This window comes from Rattus norvegicus, chromosome 14 (genome assembly GCF_036323735.1).
Source record: "Rattus norvegicus strain BN/NHsdMcwi chromosome 14, GRCr8, whole genome shotgun sequence".
Lineage (NCBI taxonomy): Eukaryota > Metazoa > Chordata > Mammalia > Rodentia > Muridae > Rattus > Rattus norvegicus.
The window spans coordinates 9,742,880-9,763,746 of NC_086032.1; the positions used below are offsets into that span (position 1 = coordinate 9,742,880).

Here is a 20,867-nt window from a genome sequence, read left to right on the forward strand (position 1 = left end):
TAGTGCCGAGAAGCCGCTTTAGAAAAGTGTGCTTGTCTAATATGCTTGTTTTTAGCCACTGTGGCGGCTGAGTAGATATCACTGAGGAGAAGGGAGAGTAAATGCGAGGAGACAAGATACATAACAGGTTGGAGAAAGGTGATGGTAAAGGAAGAGAGATGCAGGGGAGGAGCCTGTCTTGCCTGTGCCTCTGCGTGTGTGTGTGTGTGTGTGTGTGTGTGTGTGTGTGTGTGTGTGTCTAGAATGCCAGCATCAAACTCCAATATCATGTGGTTTCTGTGGAGGACCACAGTCTCTCCTGTGCCTTTCCTCCTAAGTTTAGACTGCTTTTCCATCTCACTCCATTCCTGGAGTGTCAAGATACACCCCTCACCTCTGGATAGTGCTTTGATGAACAGCGGACTCCAGGGCTGCTGTATAGGGAGTCATCCACACACAGAGATTAGGGGAGAGACAACATCCCTGACCTGGAGATGGGCAAGTGTGTGTCCATCATGGCTAGCTGGTTATGAGCTGGTTATGAAGGTAGCCAGGCTCTGACTGGGAGATGTTTTCACACTGGCAATGCATGGAGCTTCCTCTGGAAGAAGCATGGTGTCTCACACTGAGACTCTGCTCTGCCTTGGCTCTGCCTCCTCCCCTTCCCAACTCTACATTACAGTGGCAGAGGGAAATCTGTAATGTGGGCATTCACCCATCTTCCTGGTTCGGCTAGATATAGTAAGTGTATTTGGATATCCCCCCAAATCTCTCTAGCCAGGCTAGGTAGGGTAAATGTTTGTCTCACTGACGTTTAGGTTCATGATGGTCTTTTCAAGGTAAGCTTATCCTATGTCAGTCAAGGAGCTTTTGTATTTGTAGCCATGGTTTTCCTTCTCTGGTTCAGGGCAAGGGCAAACCCCAGGGGCAAATGGGGCAAGAGTTTCATGATATAGAGGAGACTTTCAGATATTAGCCAAACATGTGTAGAATGGCAATCTAAGTGGAATATTCTTACGGGATGTAAGTTTCCATGGAAGTGAGTTTCCTTGTGCTCACTGAACACCTGAAGCCCGGGGAAGAGCAAGGAAGGTTTAAAGCTCTGGTCAGAAGAAGGTCACAAGCAACCTTGCCAATTATAACTAAAAAAGACCCGAGCCCCTCTGCCAAGGAGGGCATAGGCTGGTTGCCTGGCAACCAGAATGCATTCTCCTTGTCCAGTGTTTGAGGCTTTAATTCACCAACCAAGGCTGTTCTTGATGTTCTTTACCATGGGGATACATCTGTGTACCTCCACTGGGGAAAGACTTACCTCTTCCCCAAGTGGGCAAATCTAGACCAGAAATGGTCGTCTGTCGGCGCTGGCAGATTGTCTCAGGTCCATTCCCTAACTGAGACCCAGAGAAAGCTGGCTCACCCCGTTAACAACAGAAGAAGCCTCCTCCATGCTGTCTACTGCCAGGGGCCTGTTGGGTAATTTCATCACCTTCATTTGACCCCCATAGGGACCTCCTCACCGGGTACTCAAGGGCCTAGATTGCCTATTGATCATGCAAAATGGCCCTGCGTGCTTATGGAATTACACCCAAGTTCACTAACTCACAGTCAGCAGGAATCCTGCTGAACCTGTGGAAATCATCAAGCAAGACTAAAACAAGGGCCCTGGTGACTCTCGCAAACTGTATCCATAGTGACAAAAGCTACTGGCAGAAGGCCGCCAAGGAGAGGCTCAGCCAGCACTCCTCAGGGAAACGACAGAGGGAGGCAGCCTGCCTTTACAAGGCTCTGAGCGCAGAGGGCCACCTGCGGGAGAGTGCAGGAGTTAGGATCTGGGGGGACGAGGGTCCAGATTGCAGGTAGTTTAACGCCCATCTTTTAATTAGTACCTTCAGAAAAACCACAGGTGAGAAAAAGTACTGGCGTTCGCGCGTGCGTGCGTACGTGTGTGCATGCATGCGTGCGTGCGTGCGTGCGTGCGTGCGTGCGCAGGGCTGAGCTGTACCACAAACCTAGTGGTCAGTGGCAATCGTGCTCTGAGACCCTGGGGCAGGGCCTGGTTTTCAGAGACCTGTTTTTATTTTTGTTTTTAAAGAATCACCAATGTTTACTGTTACTCTTTTTCTGGGAAAAAAGACCCCAAGTGTCCTCGGGGTTCGTGGAACATGGTGCTAACCTTCCGCAGACACCCTCCACATGTCCCCATGATGCCGAAAGAGTCGTGGGCATCCCTTAAGGACAAAAGGGTAGGGAGGAGAAACAAGTAGCTTGGAGGGGGAGTTTAAAAGCGGACTTTGAGAGTCAGGGCGCAGCCTCAGCTTTCTGAGGGAAAGATGCGTGGGTTTGTGGGTTCGCAGCTCAGTAAGCAGTAATGCAGGGCCTGTCCTCACTGAACGGGCCAAGGCAGAGACCTGCTGATGGGGGCCAAGGCAGAGACCCGCTGATGGGGGCCAAGCATGTTCCTCACTCGCTGATGGGTCTTCTTCGCACAGCCCACTCTCAGCTCCGCCTGTCACTTTAAAGGCTCCCTTTCCTCCTAGTATGAGTTGGTTTTCTGCATCTCACCTCCATTCCACCACCTGCCCAAAGTGGGCCTGGGGGTGTGGGTGGAGTGTGGGGGATTAGCAAATTTTAGAATATTATTAAGCTGTGACAAAAAAGATTTAGCTTACTGCCTTTCCCGAGACCTGTATTACTCACGACACCAAGCCAACCACACAACAAGAAAATAACTATTAAAGCACTCTAATTGGCTTTTAAAAGACCTTATTCAACTGGCGAGCTTCCTTAATTTCCCCTCTCAGTTGTCGATCTTTGTGTAAATATATATTTCGGATCCACAATCTATCAGCACGGCCTCAGAGTCGATTGTTTAATGAACACCAGGAAGCAGGGAGTGCGTGTCTTCGCGAGGGCGCCCGCCACATCTCATCGGTGCCTGAACCCACCCCTGAAAGCAGGCTCACTCAGCCGGCACTGTCTGGGATCCATATTGGTTCTCCACCACCTCGCACAGCAGCTGCCCCTGAAGGAGGGTTTAGCATAGCAGAAAGAGTGTGAAACTTTAACGTCGAGCTGACCTCCCAAGGATGGGGGAGGAAGCAGGAACTTGGAGATGGTTTGGGCAGCCATGTGGAGGGACAAATCATGGTGAAGCCAGACTAGGAAATGACCAGGCCATGCCCACAGCTGGGCAAGGTTTCATGTAGCCGTAAGGACCTTGAACTCACAATGTAGGTGAGGATGACCTGAACTTCCGGTTCTCCTTCCTCCCCTCCCGGGGATTAGACTTACAGTGGTGGTGCCGCCATGACTGGTTTATGCCTGAGCTGAGCACTTGGTGAGCACTGAGAAAGCACTCTGCTGACTCGGCCACATGCCGGGCCATGTACAAGCATCGTTGTGAGGCTTGTGGCAAGAATGAAGCCTTGGAGGACAGTAAAATACAATTTTTGTATTCGTTTTAGGAACAAAATTCTCTTAAAGACCGAATGTGTATTGTTTACAGTGACCTTTCCTATGGTAACCTGGTGCGTGTATGTGTGTACGCACGCATGTATGTATGTGTGTGTGCATGTGTGTGTATGTGTGTACACACGGGTGTATGTATGTTTGTGTGTGTGTGTGTATGTGTGTGTGTGTGCACTCATATGCATGTGTGTATGTCTGTCTGTCTGTCTTTTGCTGGGGGCTAAACCCAGGACCTCACACAAGATAGGCAAGTACACTACCCATCAGCTAGTCCCTCAGCCCGTGACCTGTCTTTAAATTTAATGAGGAAAAGGATTTAATGATTTATAACCTAAAAAGCAGAAACATAAGGCAGACTTCAGGTACAATGTGGTATAATTTGATCAAACCCTATCTTTGATCCTCTTTGATGATTGTAGCTATTGGTTCTTTTCCTCCTCCATCATCTGAAAGCCTCTCTTTCTCTCTCTCTCTCTCTCTCTCTCTCTCTCTCTCTCTCTCTCACTCACACACACACACACATACTCACACACACTCACACACACACACTCACACACACACATACTCTCACACACACTCACACACTCACACACACACATACTCTCACACACACACACACATACTCACACACACACTCACACACACACTCACACACACACATACTCTCACACACACACATACTCTCACACACACACACACACACACACACACACACACACACACACACACACTCTTCCAGGGCAGACAGGAGCCATGGACTGATCAGCTTACTTCTAGGAACACCAGGGAAGGTTGACTTCACAGCAACCAAGTCACTGAAAAGTCCCACCCACCGTGGATTCCTACTTCCCAAAGTTGCATAAACCGAGTTCCCTCCAGCTTCCCCTCCACCCCGTACACACGCTAGCAGTGTAATATAATCCAGCACCACCTCAGAAGACTGCACACAGCGGGATTACAGCTTGGGTAGAAGGCAGAAGGGAGTCCATGGCTGAAACCTCAGATAAGGGTCTGATGACCTTTCTCCCACTCCTGCCAGGAGTTCACTGGCTGACCCTGTAAGTGTCACCTCCAGGTAACCACAGCTGCTCTGATTTCGGGGTGAAAATGGCCACATCACGCCATTAAGATAACGTTTCTTGGCATTCTTTTGAGACAAGATCTCTCACTACGTAGCTGGCCTTGAATTCGTGATCCTCCCACCCGGCCTCCAGAGTGTTGAAAACTACAGTGTGCCTGGCTGCATCTAGCTACCAACAAAATGCAGGGGTATTTAATCCCTTGTCCACTCATTAACAAAAAATCTGAAATTTCACTTATCGGACCGATTTAAGTCTCGCTGTCCCACGAGCCAAGTGGCATAGCTAGAGAAACGGGAGTTAACGGACTGGCTCAGACAACTGAAGCTATTCCCACAGTGAGGGCCAGTCTACTCAAGTACAGGACAGCTGCCCAGTGGGAGCAAACTCTGAGGAGCTGAATAGACAATAGAGCAGAGTAAAGGTTAAGGACGTGGAATAGATTTTTATGAAGAATACATGGGAGAACCAGCCCTGCCTCGGCATTAACACTATAAAACAGAGCCCAACCATGTAAGTCAATATTAAAACTGATACCATCCGTTTAACAAGGAGTAGTAGTTTAAGGTGGGTGGGCCCAGGCACATGTGTAGTCTTAGCCACTCCGGAGGCTGAGGTTAGGGGAAGAAATGTTAAGAATTTCAGGCCAGCCTGAGAACACACCAAGGATGTTTCTTCAATTAAAAGTGGTGGTATAATTATCAATCAAACTGGAAGGAAACCTTTAAATATAATTTTTAAAAAAAATAATTTAAATAAATCAGAGAATTGAAAGGTAAAGGAAGAAACACACAGAATGAAATCACTGGAAAAGGTTAGGAATGTCTGAATAACTGGGTAAAAGAGACCTTTTTCATTTTCAAGTAATCCTGGAAATACAAGGGTCACTTCTTTTTTTTTTTTTCTTTTTTTTTTCTTTTTTTTTTCTTTTTTTTTTTTTTCGGAGCTGGGGACCGAACCCAGGGCCTTGGGCTTGCTAGGCAAGCGCTCCACCACTGAGCTAAATCCCCAACCCTAGGTCACTTTTTCTTAAAGAAACATTTGACCTTCCATTCAAACTATTTTATATCAAAAAGCATCAAAGCCAATATGAACATAAAGAGGGTACACTTGAGAGAATTTGTGAGGTTCATCTCGGAAGAACAATGTCAGCCCTGGTTACAGGAAAATAACAGAGACATGGGGAAAAGCGCCACACTGACTATACTTAAGTCTTTAAAAATAATAAGAACCAATCTCGGGGTGGACAGAAACTAATACTTTTATGCATTGCTACAACCTTTCAGAAAGTTGTCTGGAAACATCAGTGGACAATAAAACTATGTGGCTTACATTGGTTTGGTTTGGTTTGGTTTGGTTTATTAGACAAAGTCTTTTGTGGTCCAGGATGGTCTTAACATTCTGATGCTTCACCTCCACCTCCCAGTGCCGGGATTATAGGTATGTACCACCATGGCTGGTTTGTGGCACTGGTAATAAGTTACAGGGTCTGGTGCTTGCTAGGCAATCTCCCTTTCAACTGAGCTGCAGTCCCAGCCCCACAACTAGGAATTTGTTTCAATATTAAACACCCACATACTTAAGTATATTTATCCTACCTACTGTTAATTGTGGGAACAAAATGAAATCAGTCTAAGTGTTATCAAGAAGGTTATTGTTAAATAATTTGTGTTATGTCCCGACTATGGACTATCTGTAAGGGTTGTAAAGCAACTTAGCTCATCTTCTTTGGCAGTGACAGTTATTTCCATTTTTCTTTGGTTTAGGAAAAGGCCAACAACAACAAAAAAACATCCACAGCTGATACTGGATTCTTTAATAAAAGGCTGGATGTTGTCCCTTAAGGTCAGGAGAGAAGAAAAATGTCCACTCTGGTCATTTCATCCAATACTGTGCTGAGGAATATATGTAGAGCCATTAGTCAAGAAATACGAACAGAAACGTCCATCCTGGGAAGGAAGATGGGGAACTGCAGAAAATCCTAAGGAACACACACAGCTAATGCGTTTGGTCAAGAGTGGGTCAGTCAGTACACAAAATCATCCGTGCTTCCTCTTGGGAGCAACAGACAAACGAAGAACAGAATTGAGGAATATTCATTTGTATTAGCACTTAAAAGCATAAAATATTTAGGGATGCAACGGAATGGACTGTGTTTCAGAAACTATAAAACATCGTTGAAGTAAATTAAGGAAAACGTAAGTAAGGGTTGGAGAAATAGCCCGGGACTGACTGCTCTTCCCGAATCCCGGTCTGATTCCCAGCACCCACATGTCAGCTCACAGCTATCTGCAACTCCAACCCCAGGGGATCTGGTTCCCTCCTCTGGCCTCCACGAGGCATACATGGAGTACAGACAAATATGCAGACAAAACACCGCCCGCGTAAAACAAGTACAAAACTTAGGTAAATGGGAAGATGTCCCTTTTTCATGTATTTGAAGAATAAAGAAGAAGACAATATTCTCCCAACTGGTCTGCAAATTCTCTGCAGCCCGAATAAAAATAGCAACCGGCTTTGCCGAATTTGACAAGTTAATCTAATTATTCATATGCAAATGTATGCAAATGAGAGTTCCCAAGGATAACCAAAACAATCTCAAATGAGAAGACCAAAGGTGGAGGCCGTCTTAGCCCTGTGATACAACAGTATGGACTACTTTGTAATGAACAGAAACTCGATGGCTTACAGTTCCGTGTGCAGAAAGTCTGAGATCAAAGGACTGGCATCTAGACAGGCCCTTCTCAGTAGGCTGCAGCAACGACGTTAATCCGCTCTTGGGGTCAAATACTTGGAGCCTAATTATCTCTACTGTGACCTACTTCCCAAGTTGGCAATGTATGGTCTTCGGGGGACATATTCAAACCAAAGCGGAAGACTCATACATCCTAATTTCAAAACCGGCTATAGTAATTAAGACAGTGTGGTACTGACATAAGGTAGACACATGGATCAATGGAATGGAATTAAGAGGCCAGAAATAAACTCTTACATTTGCAGTCAATTGATTTTCAATAAGGGTGCCAAGACTGTTCAGTGGGAGGGAAACAGTGTTTTCAACAAATGATACTGGGCCAGCAGGATAGCTGCATGCTAAAAATGAAGTTGGACCCCTTCCCCGTACATAGAATAAGGCGAAGACTCGAATGTAGGACCTTAAACTATACAAGTCTTGCAGGAAAATGTAGGAGTGTATTTTGTAGCCTAGCATTAGGCAAAGCCATCTCAAATATGACATCAGAAGCATAAGCAACAAAAGGAAATAATTTAGGAACTCATAAAAATTAAATAATGCTGCTGTCTCGCGGGATACTGTGCGGGGAATACTAGGGCAGGCACATACCTAGTTAACACGCAACACGGATGGACCATGTGTTTTTTTTTTTCTTTTTTCTTTTTTTTCCGGAGCTGGGGACCGAACCCAGGGCCTTGCGCTCGCTAGGCAAGCGCTCTACCACTGAGCTAAATCCCCAACCCCAGACCATGTGTTTTAATAGATGATGACCACTGTCGATGAGGATGTGGAGAAATTAAGATCCTAACGCACACCTGGTGGTAGTGTAAGACACTGTAGCCACTGTGGAAAAGACATAGGCAGTGCCCTGGAAATTAAATGTGGAATCACTATCTAACCCTAAATCCTATCACTATGCACGTCCCTAAAAGAAACAGAAATTCCTATCCACAAAGGAACATAAACATTTATTACAATGATATCATTCCAGTCATCAAGAGCTAGAGACACGTGTCCATCAAAAGACGAATGGGAGGGTTGGGAAGACGGCCCAGTGAGTAACGTGTTTGCCACACAAATGTGAGGACCCAAGTTCAGATCCCCAACACCCATGTAAAACCGGATAGGCCCCCCCTTAGTGGCACCTTGGTATACCCAACGGCTAGGAGGGGGAGACAGAAGATCCCAGGACAAGTTGGCTCGTCAGGTAAGCCAATCCAGCAGACTCCAGTGCAGACTCTGCTCTGGTGTGCCTTCTGTTGTGATAAAACAACGCTGACCAAACCAACTCGCGCATGCAGCCTCCCCCATGTGAGCAGGGGAGCCAGCGTGATGAGCACATGGGAGAATACGGGATGGTGTGTGAGGGATCCCCGGTGACAAAGGGCGCACAGCGTGGAAACTGTCACTATGGTAATCCCATCAGCACTAGCCACAGGTCTGCCTCTATCCCAGCCACCCTGCTCAGAACCCAATCCTAGAAAGGACTGAGAGATTCCACATCAGACACCCAGGATGAAGGCTGAGCCTGGTGGGGAATCTGGAAATTTGGCCCTTCTCAGGTGGCGTGCTTCCTTGAAATATAATTTTCCGACTGATGAAGACCCTGGCGGCCCCCTACTCTGGTCTGTTAGAGATGAAGAGGACTCTGGGAACATGTATTTACTAGACAGTTGGTCTTGCATTTAGAAGTCTAGCTCTTTGCATCCAGTATCCTTGCAACATCTATGCTGGAAATCCTAAATTACCATACGCCCCCCAAAAAGGGGGATTTTGTGGCATATATCACTTCTTTATAATTCGAGACCTAGAGGAGACAGCCTCAGAGGCTCATGGTATAATGTGGAATGCCTTAAGGCTGATGGTGACAAGACACACGGGTACACTCATGAGCTGTTGAATTCTTCCCCACCTACCCTGTTCAGAACCGCCCTATACACTGTCTTTTTTACCTCCTGATTAATGAAGGCATGGGATGTATTCTTTTAGAGGCTCCTTTCAAGAGCTAAACAAGTCTGTGGTTACATTTAGCCAAAAAAAAAAATAGACATTTCAGTAATTAATATGTCTGGTGCAGGGTAATAACAAAACCCACCCCCAGTGGGAAAGGGGGTGATATAGGCACCCCCATGTTTCTTTCAGCCTGGCACGTCTCCCTGTCCTAGGCTGGCCAGCTCCTCCAGGAAGAAGTGGGGAGAGAAAGCTAAGGAAATGAGGTTTTGGAGTGCTTACATGCAGGATGCTCCTGCCCACGGCCATGTTTCCACACTGTCTCCTGCACTTTCTTGGGCTTGTCAGAATCCGGCTTCTCGCCGGTGCCCACTGGCAGGTACTGACCACCCAGGATCCTTTGGTACAGGGCAACCGTGTTGCCCCCCACTGGTGGCTTTAGCTTCCCCCCAACCCTGGACATGAGGAAGTAAATGTCGTGCTTCTTTCTGCTGAGGTTGCTTGGTCATTAAGTGGGATCTCAATCCCACACTGTGGCACTATCCGTGGGACTAAATTGCTTCCCCCATTGATATGCAGGCTTTTTTTTTTTTTTTGGTTAATTTTGGTTTGTAGTCTGTACAAGGTGTGCAGGGTGGAGTATGAAGAACACACACTGAGCTGCGTGAGAAGTCTGCCTGAAGTCTCTCATACCAGAGAGAAGAAAAGCTGTCTTGGCCCCCCTGCTGTGGGAACAAAGGAGGTGCCCCTCAGAACTATGTCTGCAGAAACCTTCCCCAGTGCCCAGCAGCCCCACCAGCATCTATATGTCAGGTAACTGAGACTTCGCACGACACCCATGCTCCTTGCCTGGTAATGTATAGAGCTGGGTTTGGTTAGAGGGTTTCTAACTACTATTATCAGGGAGGGGGACCTTTGCAGAATGGGGGTATACTGAGTATACAGGAATCATCCACTTAACCTCTCAGTACCAGAGAACCTCCACACCTTTCTAGTCACAGCTTCCAAGCTCTCTCGCTTTCTCTTTTCTTCCTTTCTTTCTCTCTCTTTCTTTCTTTCTTTCTTTCTTTCTTCCTTCCTTCCTTCCTTCCTTCCTCTCTCCTCTCTCTTTTTACTTTTCTGTTTTCTTTTTCTTTCTTTTGTTTTCTTTTTCCTTGTTGTAGTTTTGTTGTTGTTGTTGTTGTTGACTGCTGTGGTGGGGTGGGACAGGGTCCTTCTTTAAGACAGAGCACCTGGCTAGCTTAAGTCACAACATATAGACCAGGCTAGCCTCAAAGTGCAGGCAATCCTCCTGCCTCAGCGTCTCAGGTGCTATGGTTCCAGGGATGTGTCATCCCATCCAGGGTTCTTTAGCAAGTAGATCAAATGTCATTTCTATAAACTTGGTGTGGTTTCTGAGCTTCCGGCAGAGGTTTTTATCGTAATGGGATTCATTGCAATTTCACCAACAGCCAGGATTCCCAGGATCCCTAGGAGTGTTATTTATGAGCTGTGCAAGCCTGATGTTTCAGATAAACGAGGGAAACGATTTGAATCATAAACAACAACAAACTGGCTGCCCTAGGGGAAGACATGCGCGAGAGTAGACTTTCCTCTCGGTTCTAAGTGTCCTGTCGTGGTGTGCACTAGAGTTCACTTATATCAGGAAAGCCAGCACCCTTGTTCAGTCCCATGAACCCTGTGCAGGGCAGCAGAGGACAGGCAGCAGAACTAAGGAGCAAGATGGTGCCAAAATCACAATGTCTTGCAATGGCCCTGTAGGATAATGTCCCCATCCTCCCCAACGAAGTCTGTGGCTGGCATATACCACAAGTAGGCCTAAAGCCTCCTTCCTGCCTGCCACACTTGGTCTGTAACTCTGTGCTTTGCCCTTTCCTTAAAGCATGAAGTGTTTTAGAACTCCATCAATAAGGCACTTGAATGCACAAGATGAATCTTACATTCACTAAAAGATAACCAACTCCAGGATGTTAATGACTTTTCGAATTATTTTATTTATTTACATCTCAAATGTTCCCCTTCCCAAATATCTTTATTTTTTTGAGATAGAATCTTACTAAGGAATCCAGGCTGGTCTTGAACTTGGAATCCCCCTGTTTCACCTTATGAAGACTGCTACTAGGTTTTGGGCCACGATGCCCTGATGTAGTCACATACAGATTTGATGCCTATGGCCATACCGTGTACATAACAGACAACAGATTTTAACAAGTGAGATATCAGTTAAAGAAAGATTTAAAAAGCTCAGCCAAGTGTCTCCGGCTCTCTTGAACGGGGGAACACAGAACGGAAGTCCCATTCGTGATAGCGGAACCTTCTTAGAGCAGCGGGTTCTTCTCTGCAGCCAGCGTTTTAACATATTAGTCTACGCTGTCGATGTCACTGTTGGATTCACTTCACTCTCGGGGTTGATCTGTACGGACATTTTGGAGACTGGGGCGGCAATGATGGAGTCCTGCAGTTGGGACTGAGCCTACCGGATGCATAAACTCAGGTTCGGTTCTAAAGCAAAAGTGGGCGGGGCTCTAGGCGCCCAGTATGCGTGGAGCAAGCTTTGTCCTCTCTTCCACAGAGAGAGGGAGGGACTCTCACAAATTGGAAACCCGCCCCCCCCCCCCACACACGGCTGTGACTCTTACAACCACATCAAAAACCATATCTGGTTCTTCACCAAAATGCCCTGGGGCTGGAGAGGTGGCTGGCGTTAAGAGCGCTTGCTGCTTCTGTAGAGGATACGGGGTTGGTTCCCAACACCCACACAATGGCTCAAGATCATCTACATCTCCAGTTCCGGAGCTCCCACACCCTCTTCCGGCTTCTTTGGACAGCAGGCATGCATGTGGTATATGTACATGCATACAGGCAAAACACTCGTACACGTAAAATAAATCTAAACATTACAAACCAGGCGTGGTAGCACACGTATATGGTCACGTGCTTATGACAACAGTTACTGGGAAAGCTGGGACCAATGGAGTGCAAGTCTTGGCCTCCAAAGCTCGGTGTGTGATTGTGGGTAACGGTTTCTGGCTCCCGGAGGGAGAGGGAAGTCTGTTCGGAAGGTAAACAGAACTTACAAGTCTGAGAAAGCTATAACTAGATTCCTATGCCCCCTCCTTGTACAAGTAATAACAGATAACAGTGATGACTGGGAAGGGAGATCCACCCTCTGTCCCGGGAATGACTGCAGATTTTCTTCTCTGCATACTTCTTGTCTCCTGACCTATAAGAATAAGGAACAGAAAGGGAGCAGAGCAAGGTTTATAAACCAAAGGGAAAGAGAAAGCTCTAGATGGGCAGCAGCAAGGACAGTGGTCAAGTTCACCACCAACGCCAAAAACTCCCTGACAGAAATAGAACTCGAAAAACAACTAGCTTTAAATCCTCCTTCACAACTCCTGCCCCTTGCCTGCGTTTGCTCCTTGGCTGTGGATAAATGCATAAAATATATTTAATACTGAAAGTGTGACATAATGTGAAGCTATGTGGCTTGCACTTTGAGAGCCTACTCTAATGCTATACAAATTCACTAAGTTGCACAGACTTTGAGTCTCATTAATTTTGGTGACCCATTTGTAAGTTTCCTTATGATAAATTTATTGAAAAAGAGAAAGTATTTGCCATTGAAGAGAGTGGGTCTAGGGGTTTTTAATAAGTCCAAGAAGGTTCTAACTGGCTAGTTGTATGTATGCAAAATAGGTGAAAATAGGGACCAATCAGAGGAAAGTTCATCAAACTGAGAAGGGTTCTCAGTTAAGTCCTCACCTCAGTCCTCTCTTGACCTTTGAGGGGTATCTCATGGATATGGGGGAGGTAAAATGAGGAAGTGCGGGTTACCCAGAGGTTTTCAGCCTCCATTTCTGGCCACTGGTACCCATCACAGCCTGGAGCCTTTCCCACCTCTATCAGAACACAGTGTTTGTATTGTCCACACTGGGGTGAGCTTTTTTCTCTTTTTCGTGGTGCAACTGTCTTTGAGTCATCCTGGCTCCTGGAAGTAGTTCCTCATTCCTGCCCTATAAGGAAGTCCAGCGAACTCACGGTTTTAGCAAGTGCAGTGTAGAATTCTTACTATAGCCTGCTGGTGCTGAGCAGATGTTTGTTCTCTGAGGAAAGGTCACACGACCGCATGACAGGGTTGTGTTACTTTTCTCCTTATCGCAAACAAAACAAAACAAAACAACAAAAAACTGGCAAAGCAACTTAAGGGAGAAAGAATTTACTTTGCCTTACAGTTCCAGGGTAGAGCCCATGGTGGCGAGAAGTTGTGAGGTCAGCAGGAGCCTGAGGTAGACTGGCACATGGCACCCACAGCCAGGAGGTAGAAAGGGATAGATGAGACACCCAGCTCTCATTCAGTTCATGAGTGGGAGCCACCTACATCCAACCAACTTCATCTAAATAATCCCTCCTGAGGGTCCTGGAGGCTGACCTCAAAATCCCCTCACAGGCAAGCCTAGAAGTTGGTGAGTCTAGAGTCTTTGAGTTGACAATCAATACTGACCATGATGTAGACCCTCTTCAAAAGATAAAAACAGATCTGCCCACTCAGGAGGTAGAGGCAGGAATGTAAGGCCAGCCTTGCTACAGAACACCGTGAGTTCTAGCCCAGCTAAGGTAACATGAGACTGATTCAAACACCACCATCACCACACACACACACACACACACACACACACACGCACACGCACACAGGCACACACACGCACACGCACACGCACACGCACACGCACACATACACATACATACACACATGCACACCACACACACATACACACACATCATACATACACATACACACCACACACACATATACATACATACACACATGCACACCACACACACATACACACACATCATACATACACATACACACCACACACACATACACATACCACACATACACATACACACAAACACATTACACATACACACACACACGCACACAGGCACACATACACATACACACAAACACATTACACACACACATACACATACATACACACATGCACACCACACACACATACACACACATCATACATACACATACACACCACACACACATATACATACATACACACATGCACACCACACACACATACACACACATCATACATACACATACACACCACACACACATACACATACCACACATACACGTACACAGAAACACATTACACACACACATACACATACATACACACACATGCACACCGCACACACGAACACACACAACACATAACACACACATACTACACACACACCACACACATGCAAACACACCACACATACACATACACATGCACACACATACATACACACAACACATACACACATACATAGACAAAACACATACACACACATTGATACACACCCATACACACCACACACACAAACACCCTACACACACACCACACATACACATGCACACCACACACATACACATACATACACACATACACACACACACACTCACACACACATACACACACACACCACTGACTCCCCCCTCCTTCAACTAGACTCTAACCAGGGTTGGGGAGCTAGGATGGGCCTTTGGGCTTCTTTTTGAGTTCTGTGGGTGGTTCTCATACATAAATTAAGAGGACCTGCTAACAAGTTGGCTGGATCTAGAAGATGTAAAATAATTAGGAGTCTGTGAATGGTGCTCAGTGGTAGAGCATCTGTCTGGTAAGCGCTAGGCCATAGGTTCAGGCCCCAGCACCCTCACCTATCACACACATGCACGCATGCACCCATGCACCCATGCACATTGAATAAGCTAGAGGTGCTGGAGAGAAGGCTCAGCCGTTAAGGGTCCTAAAAAGGGACCGGGGTTCAGTCCCCAGCACCCATATCAGGTGGTTCACAACCCTCTGTGCCTCCGGTTCTGGGGGTGGGGATAGGGGTATGGATGCCTCTGGGCACAGGCACTCTAATTAAAAACAAATGGCTTTTAAAAGAATGAATCAGAAAAGTGTCTAGCTAGAGGTCTCTTCCGGTCAACTTAGAAAGAGAGCGGCAGAAGTAGATCAGGTAGAGTGCACCTGGGATCGTGGTGCTTGGGAGGCTGAAGTAGGAGAAACTCTCCGGGACTCTGTAACTACTCTCCCAGGGCCAGTTTGCTCTTTTCCTCTCCTGTCTTGGTCAGGTAGTCATAGAAATGTACTCATCGGCATTTTAATAATGTTTTCCACCCTAGGCCCCAGACTCCCAGTGACAGCGCGTTCATAGCTCACAGCAGCAGCAAGGATCAGTGATACCCCACCCCCACCCGGTCCACACCTGATTGACTCATTGATTCATGCAGTCTTAATAGCCAGTCTGGGCATCCCCGTAAGGAGACAAGGAGTAGGAGTTTAACCGTCAGACCTGGGGTTCACGCTGGGCCTCAAGCAACTTTGGGGGCCTCACAGGCCACCTGGACAGTCTGGAAAAAAAAAAAAAAACAACTCACAGAATTAACTTATGAATTAACTTGATTGAAAAAATAGTAGTCCCATTCCTTAATATGTGGCAAACAGAAAGTCGTAAGACCTCAAGAATCGACCAGTCCAGTAGTCAGAGCAAAACAGTGGCCAGAAACCAACGCATGCGTAGATAATTACAAGCGCCATGGAGAACAGAGCATTCTAGAAGCCAGTGGTGGAGACTTTGTACAGGCGGAATTGAGGAGGAATCTTAGAATCTTGTGCTCTGAGAGGCAACAGTTTTAAATAGATGGGTGTGGTGGGTTGATCCAGGCGACCCTACCATGCATAGCAGGCCAGTCAAGTAAGTTAATCAGGAATCTAAGGTTAAAATGACACTGCTTAGGGGTCAGGGTGACACTGGGCTATGCTACTTAGGGGTCAGGGAAGTGACAAAAGTTGGGGTCTGGGACGGGGGTGCTACTAAAATGCTGACTAGTGTTTTATGAACACACACACACACACACACACACACACACACACACACACACACACACACAGAGGAGATGAGCAAGTTGGCTGTAGGAGAGCGGCCTTGAAGTCCTCGGTCCATTGTCAGGGTCAGAAGTTGGTCCTGTGTCTGTTCAGTTAGATGAAAGAAAACCACGGGAGGGCAGCGGGTGGCGGAGAACTAAGCTGGGCTGGTGGGCCTGGAAATGAATTTTAGCTGCTGTGCGCAAAGCCCTAGGTGTGTGTGTGTGGACAGAAGGAAGCCGGCAAGAAGGTTACAACAGGTCAGGAATAAATAACCAGCAGGCGGAGGATCCCAGATTCCGTCCTGCCTTTTGTTGGGTGAGGAGCGCCAGGCAAACGCGTCCACCTTGGCTTAGGAAGGAGGCGATTGGACCGTCCGCCCGCAGCCGCAGCCCCGGGTGACTGTGAGGGACACGGGGACCGGGAGGAGGGGGGAGAGGTACAAGCCGGGACCTCGGGGCTCCACCGTCTACCCCGCGACGGGGACCCCGGAGTAAGTCGGGGACCGGCCGCGCTGCGGCGGGAGGGGGCGGGCGGGCAGATCCCACCCCTTCCTGAAGGAAGCGCCCTCCCCACCGCGATTGCCACCGCCGCCGCCGCCGCTGCCGCCGCAGGTCACGGCCCGCGAGCCGCCGCCGCCCGGAGCAGGTAGGCGCCGCGCCCTCCTCCGCCCCTGGCCCCTGATGCCCAGCTCGCCCAGCTCCGGACCCCGTGGGGACCCCACCCGGGCGGTGGCGTTGCCTACCCAGCCCCCGGGCGCGTGCTCCGGAGCCCGAGGCTGGCGGTACGGCTACGCGGCGCGCCTGTCCCGCTCCCCGCCTCCGCAGTGTCTCCTGAGTCCCCCACCCCGCCCGGTGACAGGTGTCCCACCGCCGCGGGTGGGGTCCGGGTAGGAGCGGTGAAGCCGAGTCCGCCGGCCCGGGGCGCTAACTTGCGGTGCCCTGCACGCAGTCGGGTGCCCGCCCTGCTGGGCGCTCGTTCCTGGGAAGAATCCAGGATTTCGAGGAGGGGGGCGAGGGGGAGGGTAGGGGTCACGGTGCACGAGGCGGTCTGGTTATCCACGGTTATAAATAATTTTCAAAAGTCGACTGACTACCTTGGGTTTTGGAGAGAGCCTTCGCTGAGTGGTTTTCCCCCTCCTTAAATGAATCAAAGCGGGAATTAGGGTTTTCCCAGTTGAAATTCATGTTCCTTTGCCTCCTCCCCCGACAGCCTCCCCCATTCATCCTTCTCCGTCCACCCCTAACCCCCATAGCACTTTGCTGGTCTTTCGGTCGCAGCTACCCTGACCAGGTCTTTCAGAGCTGAGCCAGGGTGGTGACTGCCAATGTTGAGAGCAGAGCCCAGGTGAACAGAAGCCAGCCAATCCCCCTGGGCGATCCCAGGCTGACCTCCCACAAACGTGATCCTGATAGGGAACCGAAATGCACCACAGAAGCAGGACAGGAAAAAAAGCACTGCTTAGATCTATTACAGTAACGCAGCCGAGAGGGCAACGTTAGTTTCTGTTTCTTCAATTCTCTGCTTGAATCGAAGACGGATTTTAATAATGCACGGCTGTAACTCCATTCTGGGCTGCAGTTAATAAAAAAGGGCAGGCGAATGTGAATGTATAACGTTCACGGTAGCAGCTAGTAAGCTGACCCACGTAAAATTTCCCATGTTGAGGGTAAACCGTTAGGCGCCTGCATGTAATAGATGCAAAGTGAATGATTTTACAATCTCAACTTGCATCAGATACCTAACTTTCTTACACGTGTCCTTCGGAGAACCCTGCTTCCAAAGTAACCATAGTTGTGCAGAGCTCTCTCTCCCCCTGTCTTTGCCTCCCTCCCTCCTTCCTCCTCCCTCTCCCTCCCTCCTTCTCTCTGTCTCTGTCTCCCTCCCTTCCTCCCTACCCACCCACCTATCTATTGACCCATCTGAAACAAGGTCTCCCTATTATGTAGCTCTGGTTATCCTGGAACTTAACTATATAGACCAGGCTGGCCTGGAATTCACAGAGATCCACCTGCCTCTGCCTCTGAGTACTGGGATTAAGGGCTTGCACCAGCATGCCCAGCAACTGTCATCTCTTAATGAACTAGAAGTGTGAATTTAATTTTCTCGGCATAAGCGTGGGAATCTCAACGGTTTGCCCTTGATGTATAAATTACTTAAACATTTTGCAAGCCTCCCAAGTTGGAAGCTGACAAATTGGATGTAGTAAATAAAGGGTAAGGAAGTTCTGCTAGCATTAGTAATAATTGGCAGATGGTCTGACGTTGGTCAAACATAAACGGTTTGAAAAAAAAAACCGCGTGCTTATTCTGATCTGCAGGTCAGCTAAGTAAAGGCTGGCTTATGTAGATTTGCATTATAATATCTTGATAGCGATTTATTAGTCCGTGTTTGTTTCTTGTCGAATGCTTTGTGAGGGAGGTAGATTGCCTTAGAGGGTCATCGTTTTTTTTTTTAAATTTTTTCCTCATCTTTATTAACTTGAGTATTTCTTATTTACATTTCGATTGTTATTCCCCTTCCCAGTTTCCGGGCCAACATCCCCCTAGCCCCTCCCCTTCCCCTTCTATATGGGTGTTTCCCTCCCCATCCTCCCCCCATTGCCGCCCTCCCCCCAACAATCACATTCACTGGGGGTTCAGTCTTGACTGGACCAAGGGCTTCCCCTTCCACTGGTGCTCTTGCTAGGCTATTCATTGCTACCTATGAGGTCAGAGTCCAGGGTCAGTCCATGTATAGTCTTTAGGTAGTGGCTTAGTCCCTGGAAGCTCTGGTTGGTTGGCATTGTTGTTCATATGGGGTCTCGAGCCCCTTCAGCTCTTCCAGTCCTTTCTCTGATTCCTTCAACGGGGGTCCCGTTCTCAGTTCAGTGGTTTGCTGCTGGCATTCGCCTATGTATTTGCTGTATTCTGGCTGTGTCTCCCAGGAGAGACAGTAATGCTGTCTGTTGGCCTTTGTCACAGCCTGCCGCCACCGTGCTCACAGCCACCCTGCAGGAATTTTGTGTTCAGTTGCGCTGCTTTTGACTGTGGAGAATGAAGGCACTGTATCTTGGTTTCCCTGTGGCCAGCACCTCTGTGGTCCAGATGAGCAGGCAACCTGGAGCCCTGAGGGAAGGAAGGGTAGCTGTATCTGGACTTTTGGGTTCATTTCAGGGGTTAGGCCAAGGGATCCTGAGAAGCTAATGTTTTCTCTGCCAGTCTTCCTCTTCCTGAAGGGACCAGTAGTATCAGACTCAGGACTCTGCAGGAACGGGGTTGGCCTTGTCAGGCCCAGGCAACTATGGTTACTACCCCACTGTGTGTGTTGGGTATGTATGTATGAGTGTTGGCCCGGGTGACTATGGTTACTATGCCTCTGATATGTGTTGGGTATGCATGAATGTTGCCATTGTATATGTTGGGTCTGGGTGTGGTGCACACACGTGTGCACATGTAAGCATGTGTCTCCACACGCGACCTGAGGTCAACACTGCACATCTTTCCTTCATCTCTCTTCGCCTTTATTTTTTGAGATAGGGCCTCTCACCCAACTTGTGAGTTTCAAGAGGTCTACCCGCCTCCCTTCCCTACCAAAGGCTGGGGTTACAGGCACCCAACATCACGCTCAGTGTTTGACACGGGTAACAGAGGGTCCAAACTCGGGTCCTAATGCTTACATGCCAAGCACTTTATAGACTGAGCCTCTCCCGGCCCAGAGTGGAAATGCTTAACCAAGAGGGATTTCAGTCAGGATAGATGGAATAATGAGAGATAACGGTGGTCACTGACACACCCAGCCCCAGGTTGTCTGAATCAAGCCAGCTCCAGTTAGGCAAGTAAAAAATAAAGTTTCCTTTTTAACATATATAGTATTATATTTAATTTACGTATTACATTTACATATATTACATTTAATTTAATATATGCATTATATATATATATATATATATATATATATATATATATATCCTCTTGCAGATCAGTACTACCAAGCATAACTTTCTACATTGATGGGAATAATCTGTAAATCTGTCTTATATGATAACCATAAACCTTAACATGAGGCCGTTGAAATGTGGCCAGTACAATTGTGGGACAGATTTTAAATCTTATTTAACTTTAATTAGCTTGAATTGCCACATGGAGATAGTGGCCACCGCGTTAGGCGACGCATCTCTGAATTCCCACCACTCATTTCTGACAGGGATACATTTGAGGGCAATTATCCCTTAATTGGGAAGAAGTAGAAATTTGCATTATCCTGCCAGGAATTGAGATTTAACTCGGGAATCGGGTTTCGTAGAAAAGGCACTTGCATTTACGCTAGAGTCCTTGTCTACTCTGAAAAACAGTTGGCTTTTTAACTCTCTGTCTCGGCCATTCGCAAGCAGAGTTATCGGTCCGAGTTGTCGGGAGCTGTGTTTGTGGGGCGCTCACAAAGGGGCGTCGTCTGCGCTTGTGCGCCCTGTAGCTCACTCACTCTAAGTTGGCTCCTGCCCTCGGGACATTTCCAAGCCAAGGAGGGGAGATTTGGAGAAAGGGAGGAAAGATTATGGCTGTGTCTGCCTGTACCCTTCCTCTCATAAGTCAGCCCCGAGACAAATAGCCCATGAGTTGCTCACGGGACAGGCGAGGGCTGGTGTCTTTGCTCTGTATCCCTTCGTGTCCGGTTTCTTTCTCTGGAGCTTCCATCTAGACACCCGCCCCCTCCGCTGCTCCACACCGCCTGTAG

General features: G+C 47.8%; 1 protein-coding gene and 1 long non-coding RNA gene across 3 annotated transcripts in view; one reads left to right on the top strand and one right to left on the bottom strand.

Annotated features, from left to right (window-relative positions):
- Positions 1-11,180: 11,180 nt before the first annotated feature.
- Positions 11,181-16,033, bottom strand: LOC134481707 (uncharacterized). The gene is made up of 2 exons (XR_010057450.1): positions 15,748-16,033; positions 11,181-15,640 (listed from the first exon to the last, which is right to left on the bottom strand). It is a non-coding gene; the product is annotated as an uncharacterized LOC134481707 (long non-coding RNA).
- A 115-nt stretch (positions 16,034-16,148) lies between these two features.
- Positions 16,149-20,867, top strand: part of Tmem150c (transmembrane protein 150C) — a 70,561-nt gene continuing 65,842 nt past the window's right edge. Inside the window, exon 1 of one of the 2 annotated variants that reach the window (XM_006250670.5) lies at positions 16,149-16,552. The gene's annotated coding sequence lies outside the window, so the exon portion shown is untranslated. Of the gene's footprint in view, positions 16,553-16,757; positions 16,803-20,867 lie in introns of those variants that run through there. The other variant, NM_001108354.3, reaches the window with a different exon arrangement.